This window comes from Pleuronectes platessa, chromosome 14 (assembly GCF_947347685.1).
Source record: "Pleuronectes platessa chromosome 14, fPlePla1.1, whole genome shotgun sequence".
Taxonomy (NCBI): Eukaryota; Metazoa; Chordata; class Actinopteri; order Pleuronectiformes; family Pleuronectidae; genus Pleuronectes; species Pleuronectes platessa.
Genome location: NC_070639.1, coordinates 13,157,787 through 13,180,293, shown reverse-complemented (window position 1 = coordinate 13,180,293; position 22,507 = coordinate 13,157,787). Strand labels below are relative to the sequence as shown.

The following is a 22,507-nucleotide window of genomic DNA, read 5'->3' as shown; positions in this document are numbered from 1 at the left end:
GATCGGTGTGTACAATGAGCATCAGAGAGGATCAGTGGTCGAGCTGGTGCCAGAACTCGAGGGAACAAGGGGGCGGGCGAGGTGAACGTGTGAAGACAGGTTGTTTCCCTGCTGAAGTTATGGGAACAGAAGTCCAGTCAGATTTGATTTCTCTTCATATGTGACGTTTTCAGTACAAACCAGAATCACAAGGAGCGATTAACCTGTTATTTGGCTGCAGGGGAAACGAACAGGGAACACGATCCCTTTAATTCTGAATGATTGATGTAAAAAAAAAAAGTAGACAACAGTGGTACGAGGACCTCTGAGGAGAAGTGATTTAGGTCTCGATTCCACTGAAAATCAGTAGCAAAGGCCACTCGGATGAATTAAACAAATCCACATGAAGTGTATTTTTACTACCCCAACACAGTAATGGATATATGTGTGTGTGTGTGTGTGTGTGTGTGGTGGGAGCGTGCGATGTACAACAGAATGAGGATCGGTCGGTAAGCCTTAACCGTACACAACAATCAGGGGACAGTGAGAGGACTGCTATTCCATTACACACATGTCACTCACAGTACGATAACAAAACGCTCCCAGGACCCTCGGCCTGAAACATCGCGAAAGCTCCTCGCAGTGTTTCTTTTCCAGCCGAGCCCAAAGCTTACTAAGTAAATAGGAATGCTGCCCGCAGACGCACGCTGACATTTGCCAGATGCTCGGTGCTAATTAGGGCCAAGTATTCCCCCCTCGAACCGAGAGTGTGTGAGAAACCATAAGTGCACCGCTGGCCGACCTGCAGACCTGAGATCTGGGGGCAGAGTTCCGTGTTTGTTCTCCGCACGAAACAAACTGTGGATTGTTGTTCGAAGCCAAAATCCCTTATTTTGGGGGTTTTGATACACGCATGAAATCAGGCTTATTCCCTCTCTGACGTTGTCTTCATTTGGAGCCCTAATAAACAGTTTACAGTGTATTCTACCTGCGACTCAGTTTGTCTTTCCCTCTTGACTCGGGCGTTTAAGATACTGATGCAGTTCCGTGCTGCTCGTGTGGGTGAGCCGCAGCAGAACACAGGTGCTGGGAAGCAGAACACTTTCGCCCTGGTTTCAATTTTCCACCATCATTATCCTTTTCAGGTACATGACATTCATCATTTGTCATCCACCCTCCCGGGCCCCCGTGCCACCTACAAGCCTCCGAATATAGCCTGCAGCATATCCAAAGAAGTGTCCCCCCCCCCCCCCCTGCATAATCACCCACTCTGCAAACCCAAAAATGGTGGTGCACCAAGCAGGAAGTGACAGGAGACCTGAAAGCGCCCGCCACCCACAGACCCACCCCCCCTCACACCCCGCCTCACCCCTCTTCACCTTGCTCTCCCAGGCTGCGGCGGGGCCCTGTGTCCTGGCTCCCGTCCAGGTTCTGGTGCTGCGAGGGTCACGGTCTGCGTCTGACCCCGGGCCTGCAATGTTGGATGTTGTTATTATTAGTTCTCCATTGGACCCACACCTCCCCCCGGGCGCGCAGTCCCTAACGCAGGAGGAACTGCCGGGGCTCTGGAGAGGCTCTGGACCTGGAGAACAGCTGTGTGGGTTAGAGGCTGCTGGGCCCCCCCCGCGGTCCCCTGAGAGCACCGCTGCACCGGCCCCGCCAGGAGGTACAACTGTTTTTTTAATACAACCTTATTGTACACTGCTGCGGAGCAGGACTGGGGCTTGTTACTGGATACACTTGTGTGTACATGGGGTAGGCACCTGAACAGGAGGCCGGTAATGTAGTGCAATTCGTGACACTACAGACTTTGACCTAAAAAATTATGCCCAGAGCCGATATGTGATTGCACATTAGATGAAACCTGTGGCTGTGAGAAATGTTAAATATCTTTGACATCCTTTAAAATGTAATATTCTTTGTATCAGTGCGATAAAGTACTTTGATTTCATTTGGTTCATTGGCCAAAATAAAACATTCATGACCATTTTTTAATTAATTAATACATCTTTTCCAATATTTATTGATTTTCCAGATAATTCATTATGATATAGAATTATATTCTGAATTATGTGGAAAGAGCTTTTTATTGGTGTCATCTACCTCAGCAACTTAGTTGATCTAAAACATTTTTTTATTTGCTATTGTAACAGGTGCTTTGAACATTTATTTTTGAATTCATCCTCCATAGTTTTCCTGTATATTGAATTTGTGGCAGGCTTCTTTGTGAATGACTTACAGCCACAGGTGGGTAAAGGGTATTTAAAAGCCTTTCTTACCATTCTCAGCTATCTTAATTCTTCCTATTCTTGCTGTTTCTCGAGGGTGGGGGGGGCTTCTAACTGTGTAAATAGCTCTGGAAATTGCGTGTGGCCTTTGACTGTCTGTGTAATTGCAGTATTTTGCTTTGCCGTCTGAGAGGTTAACCCTTGAGGGCTGGAGGCCTGAAGCTCTCCTCCTGACTGGCAGAGGGGCTCCTCAAAGCCCCACTTGTTCACCTCTGCAGCCTGGGCAACTCTAAAGCCGCCGCCGCCGCTGATCCTCTTCTGGACAAGAGGGAGAGTGGGCGGCCGCCGCATTCGAACCGTGGCCGAGGCTCAGCAGGTTGAAGCCTCGAGTGTCACAGGCCCCCACAGACACGCCGAGGCCAGGCCGCCCGGTTGCACTCGTGGCTTTGTCACCTTTGTGACAGATCACCAGCTCTAAGCTCAGGTCTGAGACATAATCAGATTATATGGAGGCTGCTGCACTTTGGTTTTTATCAGTTCCCCGAAAAAAAAACCTTTTTCCCATGACTATGAATGTGGATTCTTCCTGCCGTTAATGATCTGCAGATGGATTCACTTAGTTTGGTTATATTGAATGAGAGTTTGATGCAATAATACACATAAATGTCAGTTATCAATTTGTCCAATTTATCACTGCTAATATAAAAAGAGGCTCATTGCAAAGCCACGAAATTAATTTGGCAGCACTGGAAGCAAAAGAGAGAGAAAAGTAGAAAAGTAAATGTTGAGTCTTCTAACATTGGCCAAAAATAATCTCCTATTAAACTGATTGGATCTTGATTCTGCTCATTCATTTTGTGTTTTGAAGGGTTCCATGTCCATGACGCTGTTTATTCTGAACATCTTCATCTCAGAAGTATTCGGGGGTCAGGTTGGGCGATTCTGGGTGAAGTCTGACCTGTCGGGCCCGTGATGGATGATGTAGCCGTTTGAAATGGTCTGTACAGATGAAGCCGCTTTGAAAGTCGCAGCAGAGACTGTAGAGAAAAGACAACATGCGTCGCTTCCTCCTCAGATTCCCACATTGTTCTCAGCAGCTCTGCTCCCCCTGGGCCCTGAGCATGAGTCTCTGCACCCCAGACAAAAGTACACAGGCAGAAAAGAAACCTCAAGGCACAAAAGCTCTTTATGCAATGCTGTCATGTTGCATTGATTTTCATATATTTGACAGACAACATAAAACGGCTGCCTCGTGTCATGTCAAGCCGGGCTGCGGAGATCACATCGGCTCCTCCGGCGGTGCTCAGTCCTAGTGGAGATGTTTCTTGGACGAGACATTACGGGGGAGATGTTTGACTGTGACGGATCCATTTGTGTGAACCCTCGACACAGTGGCTGGCTTCACACAGCAACACACATGAACTGTTTCTCAGAAAGTCAAATCTCAAATGAACTCTGAGACTAAACTTTTCTGACGAGGCAAGTGTGGTGGCCTGGGATGGATGGATCGGACCCGACCAGGACTCGGGCGCTGGTCTGTCTCTGGGTTGTTTTATTTTTTGAGGTGGAGAATCAGCAGCTGTGTAATCAGACCTGGCTCTGACCCCACCTGTCCGGACGTAGCTCCACTCCCTCCATCATGTTCCTGTGTCACGCACTCACTGATGAGCCGCCGGTCGCGTGCAGCCTCCGAGCCGCTCCGACCTGCAGTCTGATGAACTGAGGGTATTCCCTCACTGGACGGGGGGGGTACAGCAGATTATTCTTCCCTGGTCACATTCATTAGGTCTTTATTTAAACACTCACTGATTTACACGCTGGACTCTGGAGCTCCCCAGTAAATGGACAGATAATAAATACAATGCGGAGGTGCTCGTACTGAAGCATTTCCATTCAAGGCCAATTCCACCTCATCTATTACATTTCACATATTTCACAATTGAGTCTCCAGTCTGGGAGCTGTTCTCTGTCATTTGGATTTTACCTGATAGAAAACGTTCTGTTTGAGCAACAGAAATAAAACTCAGCTATTCAGCAGGAGAATAGAATAGACTGATAAAACTGATCACTTCAAAATTATGTTTTACTGATTAATGCAGTAGATACTGAAGATTAAAGGAGTTTACAGGTTGGATGAAAAACAGATAGAAAAACTGCATCACCTCCATTTCATACATTTAGCTCACAGCCTGCACTGTATTAAAAAATAAGTTCAGTATCTACAGACACAATGTCCTCTTTTAGCTTTGTTCTTCATTATAGCAACTTTGTAGATATTAAATATGAGCTTTTTTCTTTTGTGCGATGTGTATCTGTCTATTCTAAATTGGAATTCATATCTAATCAATATCATGAATAAATTAACTATTTAATACATTTAAAAATATACGTTTCAGGTTGAGTAACTAAAAGTAATGACAGGAACTTTGCTCGATTGAAAGGTTGATGCTTTTTTTAACATAAACATGTTATTTGAAATGATCACATGTTATCATGTTTTTTTGTTTAGCTTTTTTTGATATTGAATGTAAAATGTTTTCTTTTAATCCCATGTGAGATTAGCCAAATATTTGTCATATTGCAGAAATGAAATCTAACTAACTAACTAACTAACTAAACAACTAGTTAGCATAATACATTGTTAGTATTATTGAAATATATTGAATAAAGAGTACATTTTGATTCATTATCCTTTATTTTCTTTAATGTCAATGTGGAAGCACAACAAAACTGCACTATGTTGCTGGCACTAACTTCAACAATCAATTAAAACATTTTATGAAATAAAACATTCTGTGTGTGACTTTTGCTCATAACAAAATATGTTCCCACTCTGTTGCCTATGTGTAAACTGAGATCTGAGATCTGTTTCCAACTCAGCTCTCCAGTGAAGAACCACACTATCTGCTGACATTGTTTGTGGGACGCTCTGAGCCGAATGTGGCACAATGGGAGAAGCAGCCAGCGTCAGACTTGTGGATGCTCGGTGGTCCCTGTTGAGAACACTAAGCTCTGTATTTGCACTCTTCTCGCTGAGGATAACAGCCTCTCCAGCCCAGGTTAGGAGTGGGGCTCCCTGCAGCTGCTGTCTCTGAGGCTGATTAGTGTGGTGATGAGCGAATGAGGGCCAGGGGAGCCACACACACACACACACACACACACACACACACACACACACACACACACACACTGGAAGGGTTAAGCAGCCGGTTAGGGAGGAGACCTGCTCTGTGTCCAGGATGTTGAGTGCTGCAGCGCGATGGTGTGCTGTTACACTGCATGAGGCCTCGGCTCCACTTGGATTCTGATTGGGTCTGTAAGATCACAGCCACCCACCTCCCCTCCCTCCGCCAACCCCCTCCTCCCCGAGGGTTTCTCTCTCCACATCCTCCCTGCTGATTATCACCACTGCCAGGGCTGACTCCTGCACTCCAGCTGCTGTCCACACTCTGGCTCTGGGGCTAATTTAACCAGGCTGCATGGAGGGAGAAAACTTTCTCACACAGACCCGATGAAGCTGCACAGCGAACGCTCCTCCCAGGCTTCACAGCTTCTCTCCCTCTGCATAGACCTCCATCGGGCCACCGCTCCAGCTCACTGCAAAATGAGCCGGGCTGCTGGAACGCTGCATGTATTACCATCAGAGTTTTCCCTAGTGCAGCATTTAAACAATATCCAGGGCTGCAAATGTTCAGAACAAGATCACAGTCCTCGTTCAGTGCAAAACAGACAGCAGTGATTTCCCTGTGGGCCGGCATGTGTTGGTCTCTGCAGGTGTTTCCTCTGAGCGAAGCCAGGACCGAGTTCTGCCTCCGCTGTCCAAAGTCTGACTCTCAACAGTCTTCAATGTGATACTCAACCCTTAAACACACACAAACTGCATCTGAAGAGCTTCTGTATATCAAAGCATTGTGTCCTTCTTATCTCTATGCAACCCGAGAAGAAAGCATGTCTGAGTTTGGAAGATTGACGCCTTGATAGCCTCTTTTTTTTTCTTATTCGAAGACGACTGAAGCTGCAGGAAGTGAGTTTTAGTTTCGGGCCTGTTTTGCTAGTTCTGCATTATGATATTTCAAGTTGTTGTTATTTGATGAAAGCAAAGGGTTGAATGAACTCACATAAACATCGTCTGATTACGGAGCTCTGAAAGAAACTAAACTATTTGACTTTGTGAGGCTGTGGGAGAGAAAACATAGTGAAGTGGAACACAAAGAAGAAAGACAGGAATCAGAACGAAGACCTGCTTGAAGAAATGTGGGCCTTACAAATACAACGTGATTGAGTGAGTATGGTGTACAATGTACATATCCATCCCCTGTCCACATATATATATACAGTATTTATTGTTCATTTCATTGCACTACTTTATTGCTTCTTTGCACAAATTGCACTGTTCACAACGAACAGAGGATGACTCGTGTACATCCTCTCATAGTGTTACCAATACACAGATCATCTAACACTTTGATGTAAGTATGTTTTTTACCTTTATCTTAAACTTATTTGTCCAGTTGTCTTCGTTGTCCTTGTCCCTATAGCCTTGATGTCTCTTTGTCTGTCAGTGCACTGAGAGTCAAAGTCCTTGATTCACATTCTGAAATCTATAATCAATGTTGAAATCACAGACTTTCACTCTGCATGGGAAACATGGTGGTTTACCTTTGTCTTTAATTCTTAGTGGCAGTCAACAATGCAAACGATATGCACACTGCAAACATTAGGGTCTATCCCATGCCCTGGTATTTATCCATAATCCACTTGGACACATGCCAGCGGCTCTCGGAGCTGAAGCCTGGTCTAATACTCGTGAGTCTGGTGCCAGAGCAGCATTATACGAGTGCTGATGGGGGAGAGTCCTCTGTCAGGCCGCGGGGGCTCCAGTGTCTCTCTGCCCGGGCCGTCCCGGGTCGCACAGGTCGTCATAGCGGGCAAGACGCTGCACCACGATCCCAGACTACCCCCCCCGACCCATCATGTTAAATGGGAGCATTGTGACTGCAGACCTGCTCTCATCTTCATGTACACTTTCTCGTTTTTCTTCCTATTCCCCTCCTCACAGTAACATAATGACCCCAGACTATGTGACGACAGCCATTGTATCCGACCAGGGGCCGAGCACATAGAAATTAAAGACCAGGAACTGATTCAGAAGCAGCTGCAGGTCTTTTACTTCTGCTGCTGCTGCTGCTGCTCCTGCTGCAGTGTGGTGTCACAGGGTCTAGAGACATTTAAGGTGTGTGGGTATAGACGGGTGCATATATTTGTGTGTAATATTTATCAAATCACCTTTCACATCCTCACTTTGTCTCCCTGTGTGTGTGTGTGTTTGTGTGTGTGTGTGTGTGTGTGCGTGTGTGGCCTCTTGTGCCGGTGCAAGCGTCGAGCCAGGTGGTAACAATTGCTAAAATCAAATTTCTGCCCAGAGCAAGAATTCAATTATGACATTAGACCTGTAATCTGATGCATTCCTTTGTTCACGTGTGGCGCTGAGTAAATCGTCATTATGGGATATCCACAACAGTTATCCCTGTAATTTAACATATTCATATCATTCGAGACATGTGAGGAGGTGGTGCATATATTACACATGTGAAAGCATTTCACTATTAGACGTGTGTCAGAGGGCACGGTTTGAATTTGCAGCTTCTCAACAGGTGCATCATTAAATACACTGCAGCGACTGCAAAGAGGGAAAACAGCCGGTGCCCTTTTATTTCAAGATTAAATGTTTCAGGTAAGATGTTCAGAGAAACAAAGAAAAACAAAAAGCCTCTTTAATGCTTTTTCTTTTTCCCTGCACAGAATTTTCCCTCCATCTGTCTTTGCAGCGAACAATGTGGTCACACTACACCTGGCAGGTATTTAATCTCTCGTAGTCATTTTATCTGGGAATCCCCCCCTATTTCTCAAATATGATGTGCAATTTAGAAATCAAACACCGCAGCACTGATCGCTGGCAGAGAGGTTAAGAGAAGAGCTTCTTCTTTTTCTTTTTTTTTCTTCTTCCATTTAACTAAAACGCTTGGAGAACTGGCACGGCCGACACGCAGCCCACCGTGCAGATAAGTCCTGAAACGTTTCCACAGAGACAGAGATAATGTTTTCTTCTCAGAGAGTTGGTCGATGTGACATTCACGGTGATGGTAAAACAATACAAATAACAAATAGGCTGGTTATACATAGATTTATGCCAAATACAAAGTGTCATATTAGAATATACCCTGATAAAAATACATCTACCTCACGTATATAAGAGTAGTATATCAAAATGTAGTACATTTTAAGCATTTATTGTCATAATGTAGTATTAATATCATCAGTGTGACTGTAGAATTGTGTCTTTTTTTATATCCTGGAAAATATTTCACCTAAAAAACCCAGCTTCTGTGTGAGTCTGACTTCAGGACTCTGTACCAGCTTTATTCAGACTGACCACAGAGATTACATCTCAGAGGCCAATTAAAAAGAAATTAACTCAAATTATGTCTAATTTTGTGTTTTCTGCCGTTTGTCTGTGTTTATTTTGAGCCAGGTTTTCTTGGAAACTCCCACTTCTTAATTGCACCGAATGCTTATTTTAGATTTTGTTTTCCCTTCTTTTTTTTACCAAGTCTGCGTTTTTACTGGTCTGCAAAATGCTACAGATGCTATCAACAACAATTTCACTGTGGCCGTTTCACACACATACCCACACACACACACAAACACACACACACACACACACTGATCTTGTGCATGTATAAATAATTCCCACAGGTCAAGCTTTGATCCCCTGATACGGCCTCTCAGATTTGCTTCTAGCAGCAGGAAAACCAGTAGATTGAAAATAAGGAATGCATCAAGGGGTGTGCTGTTTACTTGTAGCTCAGGCAGCTGGTTAGCCACCCCTCTGCCATTTTACACCCCCCTCCCTCGCTTTTCAATTCCAGCCAGACCCCAGGCCGACTTCTAACTGGGGGCTGGAATATAGTGCACTGGGGATCAATGCGGCCCTGAGTGAAATGTCAACTGTGGCCCTGCGATGTGTCAGGCTGTGAGGGAGTTGTAATGGCTATTGATCCACTGTGCGCTTAATGCAGAGCTGCCCCGCCACAATGTGAGCCAGCTGCAGCGGAGAGATATATGTATGAGATGAGCTAAAACTGAGAGAATAGAAAAGAAAGAGGCCACAGTTTTGTCCCCCTCCTTCCATCCCTCCCTCTCTGGCTGCAGATTGATCTTCCTCTTCCTGCTGATTCTAACTGGGGTCTGTCATTATCTTACTCTGTCATTAGGGGCTCCATTGACAGCCCTGGCTTGTCTGTGTCACTCTATTGAGACAGCAACACTTTTCCCATGCAGCGTTCCCTACATTTATTAAAATCTGTGACAGCCACGTCTTAGCTCTCTCCATAGATGGCTGAGCTTCAGGCAGCGGTGCCGCAGTGTAATTGGAACATGAGGCTCTCTGTCCCTGGCTAGTAATATCTGTGAGGTACAGCTGTAGGTCAGACTGGTTTACATCAGGCCGCCAGCTATAAAGAACAAAGTCAGACCACCTCTGTCTGAGGGTCAGTGTCGTCTGGGCTCCTATAGGGCCGACGCTGAGGAGCCGACGTTCATACCTGCATCTGTGCATCATGTGTAGGAGCAGGAGTCCTCACACTGTTACTGTCAGGGATAGAAAATTATATTCTCCCCATGTGGGGTAAGGGACTGTATGGAAATGAATGGACGAGGGGGGGGGGGGGGGGGTCAAAGGGAGAGGGTTGTATTATGCTTTTTGCTGAGGTGAGTTTTTCAGTGGGTCAATGTGCTGTTCTATAAAATCGTTTCATGCCAGGTTTGAATTTCCTATCGTTTCGGAAAATGCTACAAATATTTACATCAAAAAGACAATTTGTTTATGATATAAAAAGATGTGTTTTGCAGGTGAAGACAACAATGACATCTGTTTACTCTCCTCTGGAAGCTAATTGGATCTTCTCTATGACATAATAGACACGGACCCTCTGTTGGTATAGGGAACTCTACCTTCACTTTATTGTGCAACCAGAACAGAAAATAGAACAACAGTTGAATAAAATGTGTCCAAATATCTCAATGCTTGCACATGAAGTCACTTTGACAGCCCTGGAGTCACTTTGAAAATCGAATTAACAGAAGCTGATTCAGCGCTAAGGTTTATTGCCAAGTAGGTTTACACATACAAGGAATTTGATCTGGTGTGTTTGTGCAAGTAGAAAAGAAAATATATAAAGTATATATATATATAAATAGGAACTAAAGTTAAATACACAAATATTATAAGCACCAGGGAAGGGAATGTGCAATATGTTGTTAATAAACACCAGAGAATGGATCGTGGATAGTCCAGTTATTGGCCACGGGAAGTGGAAGTGTCCCAGGCGGGGACATTAATGCGGTCCAGTGATAAGGTCCCATGTCTTATTGATGGGCAATGAGAATAGGACCCATTGCTTTGTCATGTTTGCCATAATGTTGGAAATGGCTTCTTCCAATCACTTCTGATTGCAAGTTTTTGCATCAAGGAGTTTCAACTCATACTTCCGTGTTTAGGGACAGTATGAAAATGACTGGTGAGGGGAGGGGCGCTACCAATATGAGCAAACCAAACAATGTGGCATACATGTATTTAGCTTAATATGTACTTATATTTATTTTCTTTGGACCGTCTTCTTTGATATTTGAGCCGGTCAAATTTGTAACACAATTAAAAACTAAAAGCATTTCTGTCCCTTTAAATTCAAATAAAGCTGCAGTAAATTTCAGACACTCTTCTCTGGGAAATCTGTGGAAATGTCAAAGAAAAGCTTGATCTCGCCCCAATTCAATGGGTTCTTTCTTGACCCATGTCCCATTGTTCCTCCGTGGGAATCCAAGTTTTTGTGTAATTCCGCGTAAACACAAACCAGCAAACATACAAACAAACAGTGGCAAAAACAAAACCTCCTTTGCAGAGGTGAATATTTTTAGTCCTGTTAAAACCATGTTAGTTGAGAAATAACCTTCACAGTGCCACAAATCATACATAAGAGGTGGAGTTATATTTCAGTAAATTGATGGCAAACAGCAAACTGTTGCCTCTTATATATTATCTCTCGAAAGCTTCCGAATAACCAGTGTTATTTACAATTAAATTAAAACATCCTGGGTTGAGAAAAGTTCCCCAATCAGCAAAATATAAAAGATACACAGCCCCTCCCTCTAATTGCTTTCATATTATTCCTATTGGCTAAATTCTTTGAATGTTTATAAAAACAAGTTTATGCTTGAATATCACAACATCTGTGAATTCATAGAAAGAAAATTGAAAAGTCTCTATGTTTGGTGACTGAATGGCTTAAATATTGTGCCGGATTTCAACATGAAACCAAATGAAAACAGTAAATAAAAGAGGCTGCGAGGAGCAACACAAACACTTTTATTCTTGTATACGTTCTACAAATCTGTGATCACATGATTATTGTTTTGTCGTAATCTTCTGCTCCCGGACCATTACTGTAAGGTCTTGCTTGACAAGTTGAAAACATTTCTGGAGGCTGTCAGGAAGTGCACAGCGGGGTGCACTGAATTGAGATTGGTGGTTTGTGCGAGTGTGTGCGCACATGTGTGTGTGCTACACAAAAGCAATGCTGAGTATTGGCTGGTTGTGGGACCAAGCTGCTTCTCCATGTTACATGGAGGCACAATCAGGTGGGACCAGGGGGGTCTCTTGGCTTCCACGGCCTCCGTAACACGCGAGGCTGCTCAATGGGACGGAAGTTATCGGGGGGGCCGCGGCGAGGCTGATGACATGGTGTGTGACAGAGACTCATCATATGAGTATGATACAAGTATTTTTGAGCTGCGAGGCTGTAATGCTGCTTGGCGGCTGGAGAGAGATTTATTCCAGATTGTAGGGCCCAAGGGGTCAGCGGCCACACGTGGGAGGTTTGTGCCCTAATGCCCTTTTTGTGAGGGGATTTAGATCTGGACTTGATGAAATATCACACGGGAATCTTTTTTATTTGTATTTGAGCGCTAAAAGTTTCAATGAAACACTGGAAAACAGAGCAAATACCGTTCTTTTCACCGGACACCGTTTCCTGCCCTTCTACATATGTTGGACACTTCCTCAAATCCAGTGAATTTCTGTTTTCACCAAACTTGGATTTACGGCCTCGCTCCTGCCTGACAGAAAGAAGCTCTTTCTTTTCTTTTCTTTTTTTGCGGTGGGAAGAAATGTTAAATCCAACTCCCACTGTGAAACGAAAAAGAAGTAATGCATATCTCACTATCTCGCCTGTCTCCCAGCAAGATGAAATTGAAATTTTAATGCATTTTAGAGTTTTTTCCCCCTTTCCCCTCGAATGGAGAAGCTGATAGACACGGGGATGTCATATTTACAGTATGAACCTGAGCACCCATGGTTTAATGCACTCTACGATTCTGCCATGTCCAACTTCTCTGGAACAAAACATGCTCTTGAACATAAAGGAAAGAGGCAAAGGCAAAATTATTCCCGAGGCTTTTCTATCAAGCTAAGTCTAAAGGGCATGTCAGTCCTCCTGCCTCTGAGAGAGGTAATTATCCTTTTCCTGTCAGAGAACAACAAATGATAGCCAACTATGGGGGTGCATTTTCAGGCAACCCAGTCTCATCAGAAAATGTTCAATGGCAACGTTGGTCCACTTGGACCGACGTTACCATCTCACAATCTGGCCTCTCAGATTGTGAGATGGTAACATTTAGTCCTCCCATTGTTTTGCATTGGCGTGTTCTCACGTCACGTGACTCTCAAGCTCCCGTCTGCGGAGAGGAAAACATGGCGGAGATTCCTTGTTTTTTCAGATAAAAATATAATTTTGTAACTTAGTTTGGGCATAAAAATACATTCTAAAACCATTTCTAGCGAGAAATGTGGTCTTTGCTTCCACAGTCTTCAGCCAGTTCGTGCTTATGATAAATATTTTAATAGTTATCACGCATGTTTTTATCGTTGCTATGATGGTTGCCATGGCACCACGGGCGCAGCTTGGTGTTTAAATCACAGTCCCTGCGTGGTGTCCTTCAGTGATCGTGAATGTTATTCATGTTATATAATAGTAATATTTGAGGCTAGATTACATCTCTAATGAGAAGGATCATGCGAGTCTGTTTATACCGAGGCCGGCCCGAGTGCGCGACCGGCCCGAGTCCGCGAGCCGAGCGGCCCGAGCGGCGCGAGCCGAGCGGCCCGAGTGCGCGAGCGGACCGAGTGCGCGAGCGGACATGACGTGTGGCTGTCGTAAAAACCCTATTTGTAAACAACCAGCCCTTTAACTCGGGGCTGCGTCATAAACACGGCGCGCTTGGAAGACCACGATGTCATCTTCCTTCTGTCAGGTAAGTAGTTTATTGTTTTTAAAGATCGTTACGATCTAGGTTTACAGTCCGAGTGCGGAGAGAGTCCGTCAATCCACACTATGGACGCTGTTCATCAGCTAATACGCCATTGTTAGCCACATGCTTCAGCCCACGGTAGCCTGTGCTACCTGGGAGGTGAATACATGGTTGTTGAAAGCAGTTCAAGACGCTTAGCTCATCATTGAGGGACGCTACAATATAAATATAAACATGAATTTGATTTATGAATGCTTTAGATTAATAAGGAGTGTATTTGTCTACCATTACTCCACAATATCAGGTCAATTTGGTTTAATGTATAGTATGCACTATGACAATAATGTTTCCATGTTATGGAGTTGCGATTCATTTTATAAAACAATTGCTATGTTCTGTTTTTTAATCAAGGAGGATCCAAGTGAAGCTACAGGAGTTTCATTAACGTCAACAACTTGGACCAAACAGTTTGTTTTGCTTGATGAAGAGCAGAAAGGGCAGCCTGGAGAGAAAGAGAAGCCGGGTTGAGCCCACTACCATCATCCACGTACCACGAGGAAGATGAGGGAGAGAAATGATCCTACCATTAAAGAGGTACTTTTAAGTTACATACCAGAAAAAACATTTTATATAATTTGCCAAATATACATTTTTATTAAATCCCCAAAGTACACTTGCTGAAATACAAGTTAATATCACACTGAAAGAATTTTGATCAATCATGCTTCCCTGCTGTGATTGTTTAACTAGGAAAACAACTTTTTCCACAGGAAGGCAAGTAAATTTAAGGAATACATGTGCAAAGTTTTCCTCTGTTATGTATAATGATGACCCCCATCAAACATAATGTTAGCAATATTTACACCTTTTAATTTATACTGTTTATTTCTGTCTACATGTGTGAATTTGCCTTCATTAGTTTCAGAAAAGAGCGATGATGTATCGGTCAGTGGGCGGCAGCACGAGACTCCGCAAACTAGTCTGTAAGCAAAGCAGACGAAGGCATCGAGGTTGCGGCCTGCCATCATTGTTATTTTGCTTAAGGGACTGAATATGTTTCATGTAGAAATATTAGCATTTCCCTTATATCTACCAAAACTGCTTGTTTCACAGACTGCAGTTTTGTTTTGATCCGATGTGGTGTGCAAATACAACCGTATCTGCAATGGGTTGTGGGGCATTAACATTTGTAACTCTAATTTTGTTTTGACAGACTGTGAAAAGAACGTTGAGAACATCACCACTCTACAGGAAGACACAGTCCAGTAATGGGTGTCAGAAGTTCAGTAGTGAACGACAGGTACTGTGGAAAAATATGTGTCATTGTTGTACAATGTCCTTTGACTCTGTTTAAACAAGGTCAACACAAAAAGGTTTGATTGTAAACTGATATCGGTATGAATTCATGTTATTCTCCTCGTCAAAAGAAACAAACAATCCAAATTACCTGCAGAAAGCCCTTGATGGACGCTTCAGCTGCATCGTCAGACTGGTGAGACAGCAAGATGCCAACTTTAATGCCAATTTATTTGTGTAACATTCTGTGACCAAATGTATAGATAACTTTTTGTAGATTGTAAAAATAGATAACCCATTTATTACAAAAAAACTACACTAGAATTATCGCACTGCGTTGTATGACTCCGCTAACCAGCGCAGTGTCCGTCTACATATTTCTACATATTTTCTCTCATATAAATGACACTGTATCTCTTGACAACTGAAACCATAAGATGAGGTCAGTGTGGCCTTGACCTTTTTACTTTAAGACAAATACAAAGTTAGACAATCCGAAAACATGCAGTTATGCCTCCGGCGACTCGCTATTGCAGAGGCATTAAAACCGTAGTGTAGTAGATTGGATTTTATTGGTGTTACATTGGACATCTTGTATGGGTACACCAAAAAATATATTTGGTTTCACATTCTAGATGGCAATAAGCAGAGTCATCAACTCAGGAAAAATATTTCTGTAGAAAAGAAAGCCTTGTATGTGTTTATGTATACATACACACAAACGCACAATTGAGACGTTTTTGTCTTTTATCATATATTCTCAGGCAGTACTGATGCATTTACTGAGAGGGGACGTGAGGGCCTACTCTGCGTGCTCAGAGTTCAAGCCCAGCAGGCTGCAGCGGGCCTGACATATTCTGGAACAGCAGCACAGTCTTTGGATGACTCCTCTGAAGATGAAAACATGGCGAGGTACTTCTCCACTGATGAAGAACTGTGAGGGCTGTGATTAGCTACACTCTCTTGCTACAATGCTACTCATGCTACTCCTTGGCAGCCTTAGGAAGGCATTAGCTTGCTGTGTGGTAGCTGTTAGCTTCAGCATTTTTAGTTTTTAGTGGCCTGTCTGACGTTTATGTTAAAAAAAAATCAGAGGGAACCATCTTCATAATTTAACACTATGGTTTGTTTGTGTCCTTCAGTTCTTCTCAAGAGAAGCAGTACAGGTGTGCCTCAGCTCCACGGTCCCTCCTGCAGCCTCCGCTCCTGATGCTAACCTCATGTCTCCATCACACCAAGCAGCAGACCTGGATTGACAGACCTTTCTCCAGAGCTGCCCCCTCCCTCTGAAACCCCCCTCTCCAAAACACTATTTGTGTAGTTTTTAAAGTATTTTTTGCATGAGAATTGTTGATCATAACATTTCCAGCAGATGCCTTAATATAATGTTTGTGCACAATAAATGACATTGATCATAACATAATGGTATTTCCTTGCACTTCTACACCATGATATTGTCAGATAAGATGCTGATTACATTAAAGCAGTGAATGCTCTGCTTTAAGCAACATAAACACACAATGATTCAATGGATCTGAAGTAGAATGGGCACATTACATTCTGTAGAGAATGCCTCAGTTATGGAAGTCAGAAAATAACTTTCTTTATCTGAGGTTCCAGCCATTTATAGTCACAGCAAAGCACACAGGTCTGGTTGTCTAAGTGGCGCCCATATCATTGTTTAAGATGTGTAACATCAAGTTTGTGTTTCAGTGCAAAATTAGTCATTAGTCAAGAGTTCACCATCTTGTTTACACTAAAATTAGGTGACCCAGATGTTTCACAATGCAATCTGATAAGGTCTTATGAGAAACATTCTTAACATTAAAGAAATCAACACAGAGGATAGCAATATCTGTTTGACTTTAATCAGTAGCTGGTAATCGGCAGCCTGACTTATTCAAACACATTAATACTACAATGAATGAGGCAGGGCCTTCTATCAGAAATCAACTATATCGTCACGTTATGTTTCTCTTGAGCACATGGAAATTACCTTCAGCTTCCACTTACTGTCACCTGAACCATACTGTTATTTCTGTATCTACAGTGACTTTTAGGAAAACATATACTAGAGGGCAATGTATAAACATTAATACATCTTATTTATATAGAGCTTTTCAAGAAGTGCAAGTACTAAACTGAGGGAAAGCTAATACAAACAATATATATATATCTTATTTCCATGTGCCAGGACAGCCTCACACTTGGATATAAACCAATTTTAGAATACATTTGCTTATACTGGAGATCTTTTAAATTAATGTCCCAGAAATGATTTCTGATGGAAAACCCCTGCCTTATTCATTGTAGTATTAATGTGTTTGAATAAGTCAGGCCGCTGATTATCAGCTACGGATTAAAGTCAAACAGATATTGCTATCCTCTGTGTTGATTTCTTTAATGTTAAGAATGTTTCTCATAAGACCTTATCAGATGCATTGTGAAACATCTGGGTCACCTAATTTTAGTGTAAAGAAGAAGGTGAACTCTTGACTAATGACTAATTTTGCACTGAAACACAAACTTGATGTTACACATCTTAAACAATATGATATGGGCGCCACTTAGACAACCAGACCTGTGTGCTTTGCTGTGACTATAAATGACTGGAACCTCAGATAAAGAAAGTTATTTTCTGACTTCCATAACTGAGGCATTCTCTACAGAATGAAATGTGCCCATTCTACTTCAGATCCATTGAATCATTGTGTGTTTATGTTGCTTAAAGCAGAGCATTCACTGCTTTAATGTAATCAGCATCTTATCTGACAATATCATGGTGTAGAAGTGCAAGGAAATACCATTATGTTATGATCAATGTCATTTATTGTGCACAAACATTATATTAAGGCATCTGCTGGAAATGTTATGATCAACAATTCTCATGCAAAAAATACTTTAAAAACTACACAAATAGTGTTTTGGAGAGGGGGGTTTCAGAGGGAGGGGGCAGCTCTGGAGAAAGGTCTGTCAATCCAGGTCTGCTGCTTGGTGTGATGGAGACATGAGGTTAGCATCAGGAGCGGAGGCTGCAGGAGGGACCGTGGAGCTGAGGCACACCTGTACTGCTTCTCTTGAGAAGAACTGAAGGACACAAACAAACCATAGTGTTAAATTATGAAGATGGTTCCCTCTGATTTTTTTTTAACATAAACGTCAGACAGGCCACTAAAAACTAAAAATGCTGAAGCTAACAGCTACCACACAGCAAGCTAATGCCTTCCTAAGGCTGCCAGGGAGTAGCATGAGTAGCATTGTAGCAAGAGAGTGTAGCTAATCACAGCCCTCACAGTTCTTCATCAGTGGAGAAGTACCTCGCCATGTTTTCATCTTCAGAGGAGTCATCCAAAGACTGTGCTGCTGTTCCAGAATATGTCAGGCCCGCTGCAGCCTGCTGGGCTTGAACTCTGAGCACGCAGAGTAGGCCCTCACGTCCCGTCTCAGTAAATGCATCAGTACTGCCTGAGAATATATGATAAAAGACAAAAACGTCTCAATTGTGCGTTTGTGTGTATGTATACATACACACATACAAGGCTTTCTTTTCTACAGAAATATTTTTCCTGAGTTGATGACTCTGCTTATTGCCATCTAGAATGTGAAACCAAATATATTTTTTGGTGTACCCATACAAGATGTCCAATGTAACACCAATAAAATCCAATCTACTACACTACGGTTTTAATGCCTCTGCAATAGCGAGTCGCCGGAGGCATAACTGCATGTTTTCGGATTGTCTAACTTTGTATTTGTCTTAAAGTAAAAAGGTCAAGGCCACACTGACCTCATCTTATGGTTTCAGTTGTCAAGAGATACAGTGTCATTTATATGAGAGAAAATATGTAGAAATATGTAGACGGACACTGCGCTGGTTAGCGGAGTCATACAACGCAGTGCGATAATTCTAGTGTAGTTTTTTTGTAATAAATGGGTTATCTATTTTTACAATCTACAAAAAGTTATCTATACATTTGGTCACAGAATGTTACACAAATAAATTGGCATTAAAGTTGGCATCTTGCTGTCTCACCAGTCTGACGATGCAGCTGAAGCGTCCATCAAGGGCTTTCTGCAGGTAATTTGGATTGTTTGTTTCTTTTGACGAGGAGAATAACATGAATTCATACCGATATCAGTTTACAATCAAACCTTTTTGTGTTGACCTTGTTTAAACAGAGTCAAAGGACATTGTACAACAATGACACATATTTTTCCACAGTACCTGTCGTTCACTACTGAACTTCTGACACCCATTACTGGACTGTGTCTTCCTGTAGAGTGGTGATGTTCTCAACGTTCTTTTCACAGTCTGTCAAAACAAAATTAGAGTTACAAATGTTAATGCCCCACAACCCATTGCAGATACGGTTGTATTTGCACACCACATCGGATCAAAACAAAACTGCAGTCTGTGAAACAAGCAGTTTTGGTAGATATAAGGGAAATGCTAATATTTCTACATGAAACATATTCAGTCCCTTAAGCAAAATAACAATGATGGCAGGCCGCAACCTCGATGCCTTCGTCTGCTTTGCTTACAGACTAGTTTGCGGAGTCTCGTGCTGCCGCCCACTGACCGATACATCATCGCTCTTTTCTGAAACTAATGAAGGCAAATTCACACATGTAGACAGAAATAAACAGTATAAATTAAAAGGTGTAAATATTGCTAACATTATGTTTGATGGGGGTCATCATTATACATAACAGAGGAAAACTTTGCACATGTATTCCTTAAATTTACTTGCCTTCCAGTGGAAAAAGTTGTTTTCCTAGTTAAACAATCACAGCAGGGAAGCATGATTGATCAAAATTCTTTCAGTGTGATATTAACTTGTATTTCAGCAAGTGTACTTTGGGGATTTAATAAAAATGTATATTTGGCAAATTATATAAAATGTTTTTTCTGGTATGTAACTTAAAAGTACCTCTTTAATGGTAGGATCATTTCTCTCCCTCATCTTCCTCGTGGTACGTGGATGATGGTAGTGGGCTCAACCCGGCTTCTCTTTCTCTCCAGGCTGCCCTTCCTGCTCTTCATCAAGCAAAACAAACTGTTTGGTCCAAGTTGTTGACGTTAATGAAACTCCTGTAGCTTCACTTGGATCCTCCTTGATTAAAAAACAGAACATAGCAATTGTTTTATAAAATGAATCGCAACTCCATAACATGGAAACATTATTGTCATAGTGCATACTATACATTAAACCAAATTGACCTGATATTGTGGAGTAATGGTAGACAAATACACTCCTTATTAATCTAAAGCATTCATAAATCAAATTCATGTTTATATTTATATTGTAGCGTCCCTCAATGATGAGCTAAGCGTCTTGAACTGCTTTCAACAACCATGTATTCACCTCCCAGGTAGCACAGGCTACCGTGGGCTGAAGCATGTGGCTAACAATGGCGTATTAGCTGATGAACAGCGTCTATAGTGTGGATTGACGGACTCTCTCCGCACTCGGACTGTAAACCTAGATCGTAACGATCTTTAAAAACAATAAACTACTTACCTGACAGAAGGAAGATGACATCGTGGTCTTCCAAGCGCGCCGTGTTTATGACGCAGCCCCGAGTTAAAGGGCTGGTTGTTTACAAATAGGGTTTTTACGACAGCCACACGTCATGTCCGCTCGCGCACTCGGTCCGCTCGCGCACTCGGGCCGCTCGGCTCGCGCCGCTCGGGCCGCTCGGCTCGCGCCGCTCGGGCCGCTCGGCTCGCGGACTCGGGCCGGTCGCGCACTCGGGCCGGCCTCGGTATAAACAGACTCGCATGATCCTTCTCATTAGAGATGTAATCTAGCCTCAAATATTACTATTATATAACATGAATAACATTCACGATCACTGAAGGACACCACGCAGGGACTGTGATTTAAACACCAAGCTGCTCCCGTGGTGCCATGGCAACCATCATAGCAACGATAAAAACATGCGTGATAACTATTAAAATATTTATCATAAGCACGAACTGGCTGAAGACTGTAGAAGCAAAGACCACATTTCTCGGTAGAAATGGTGTCAGAATGTATTTTTATGCCCAAACTAAGTTACAAAATTATATTTTTATCTGAAAAAACAAGGAATCTCCGCCATGTTTTCCTCTCCGCAGACGGGAGCTTGAGAGTCACGTGACGTGAGAACACGCCAATGCAAAACAATGGGAGGACTAAATGTTACCATCTCACAATCTGAGAGGCCAGATTGTGAGATGGTAACGTCGGTCCAAGTGGACCAACGTTACCATTGAACGTTTTCTGATGAGACTGGGTTGTTTCAGGAGCTGAAATTTGTCAATAGGAAGGAGAAGGAGGTTTAATTTTCCAGCAGCTGCACATCTACTCTTATCATGTTTTTTCTTTCTTTCTTTTATTTTTTCTCTGCAATGGTCATTTGTTGCATGTTTCTTTTTTTCCCACAAGAGCATACAGGGGTAGTGCTGTTTGTTTATGTCTGCCAGCTTCTAAGAGTGTATTTATGTGCCCTGCATTAACATACCTATTTATAGTCCCTCACTTTCTTACAGTCACCTTTTTTTTTCCTGTTGTGACCATTTCACAGATTATATATTGTCCAAGTAATTTCCCTTTCACCATCTGTGTTTTTTTACCTTTCAGAGAAAGCCGTGAATGGGGAGAAAATTATCACAATTACTCACATAATTGAGCCGTCTTTGTAGCAAGTGCAGCTTCAGTAGCCCTTTTTTTCCATCAGCCAAAATGGTTTCATTATATGGGTTTTTCATATTCCCTGACACAGGGCTCTGCTGAGGGCCTGGCGCGTGGATGAGATGCAGGATGAACAGAGCGAATCATTAAGGTCACAGTAGGAATAATTATCCCAGCTATGGAAAGAGCATCTACAGCCTTTTTTTCCTCCCGCAGCACAAATGCAATGTCCGCGGCTTTTAGTCACAAAGAACTTTGTTACAAATGGAGCTTCCACCTTCTACTTATACAAAGACGAGAGGGGGAGAGCAAGACTTGTATCAACATGACAATTTTCCATCATTAAGACTAATGACAGGCACAGACCGTGGGGATCAAGGGGAGCACAATAAAGAGAGGCGCATTCAGGTGTTGGCTGAGTGCTGACCTCCTTCCTGTCTTTGTTGGAGACTTAACTCTTAACAAAAACTAAAAAGGGGGTTTCAGACTAAAGGCGCAGTGGCAGCTGAACGTCAAGCAGTCCGGCTCTCAGAATTTGCATGTTCTCCATTTGCAGGGAAATTAATTCAATTAGGGCTCCACGTAGAAATGTGTAATGAATCGTTGTTTTAGTGATGGTGAAATAATTCTGCAGCTCATCCCTACACAATCCAGCTCTCTCGCCTCAACACACAAGCTTATGACATTTTCAGTGAAATTATTTTTCTTGTAAGCTGAACATTTTCTTGGGCAGATCTTTTCTGAGCCAGTGGGGCACTTTAACGTGTGGCAAGTATGAAGCCTCAATGTGACACTAGTTTCTTTTACAGTTTAGCTGAATTAAGTAAAAGCCATATTTTTCCCCCCAAGTTCTTTCTCCGCAGCCTTCACTCAGGTAATTGGTCATTTTGCAGCCAATTTCAGGCAGGTTGGATGCTTGCTGCCATGGCCTGACCCCTGCTGCTGCTGTAATGGGGACTGCAT

The 22,507-nt window shown here is 42.7% G+C and overlaps 2 long non-coding RNA genes across 3 annotated transcripts; one reads left to right on the top strand and one right to left on the bottom strand.

Annotated features, from left to right (window-relative positions):
- The first annotated feature begins 13,443 nt into the window (after window positions 1-13,443).
- LOC128456278 (uncharacterized) lies at window positions 13,444-16,250 on the top strand. The gene is made up of 6 exons (XR_008341815.1): window positions 13,444-13,574; window positions 13,983-14,165; window positions 14,785-14,871; window positions 14,999-15,063; window positions 15,632-15,779; window positions 16,010-16,250. It is a non-coding gene; the product is annotated as an uncharacterized LOC128456278 (long non-coding RNA).
- A 1,442-nt stretch (window positions 16,251-17,692) lies between these two features.
- Window positions 17,693-20,511, bottom strand: LOC128456276 (uncharacterized). Of its 2 annotated transcripts, XR_008341813.1 has the most exons (6): window positions 20,390-20,511; window positions 19,799-19,981; window positions 19,093-19,179; window positions 18,901-18,965; window positions 18,185-18,332; window positions 17,693-17,954 (listed from the first exon to the last, which is right to left on the bottom strand). It is a non-coding gene; the product is annotated as an uncharacterized LOC128456276 (long non-coding RNA). The 2 variants fall into 2 exon arrangements; XR_008341814.1 differs by lacking the exon at window positions 18,901-18,965.
- Between the last annotated feature and the right edge of the window lie 1,996 nt (window positions 20,512-22,507).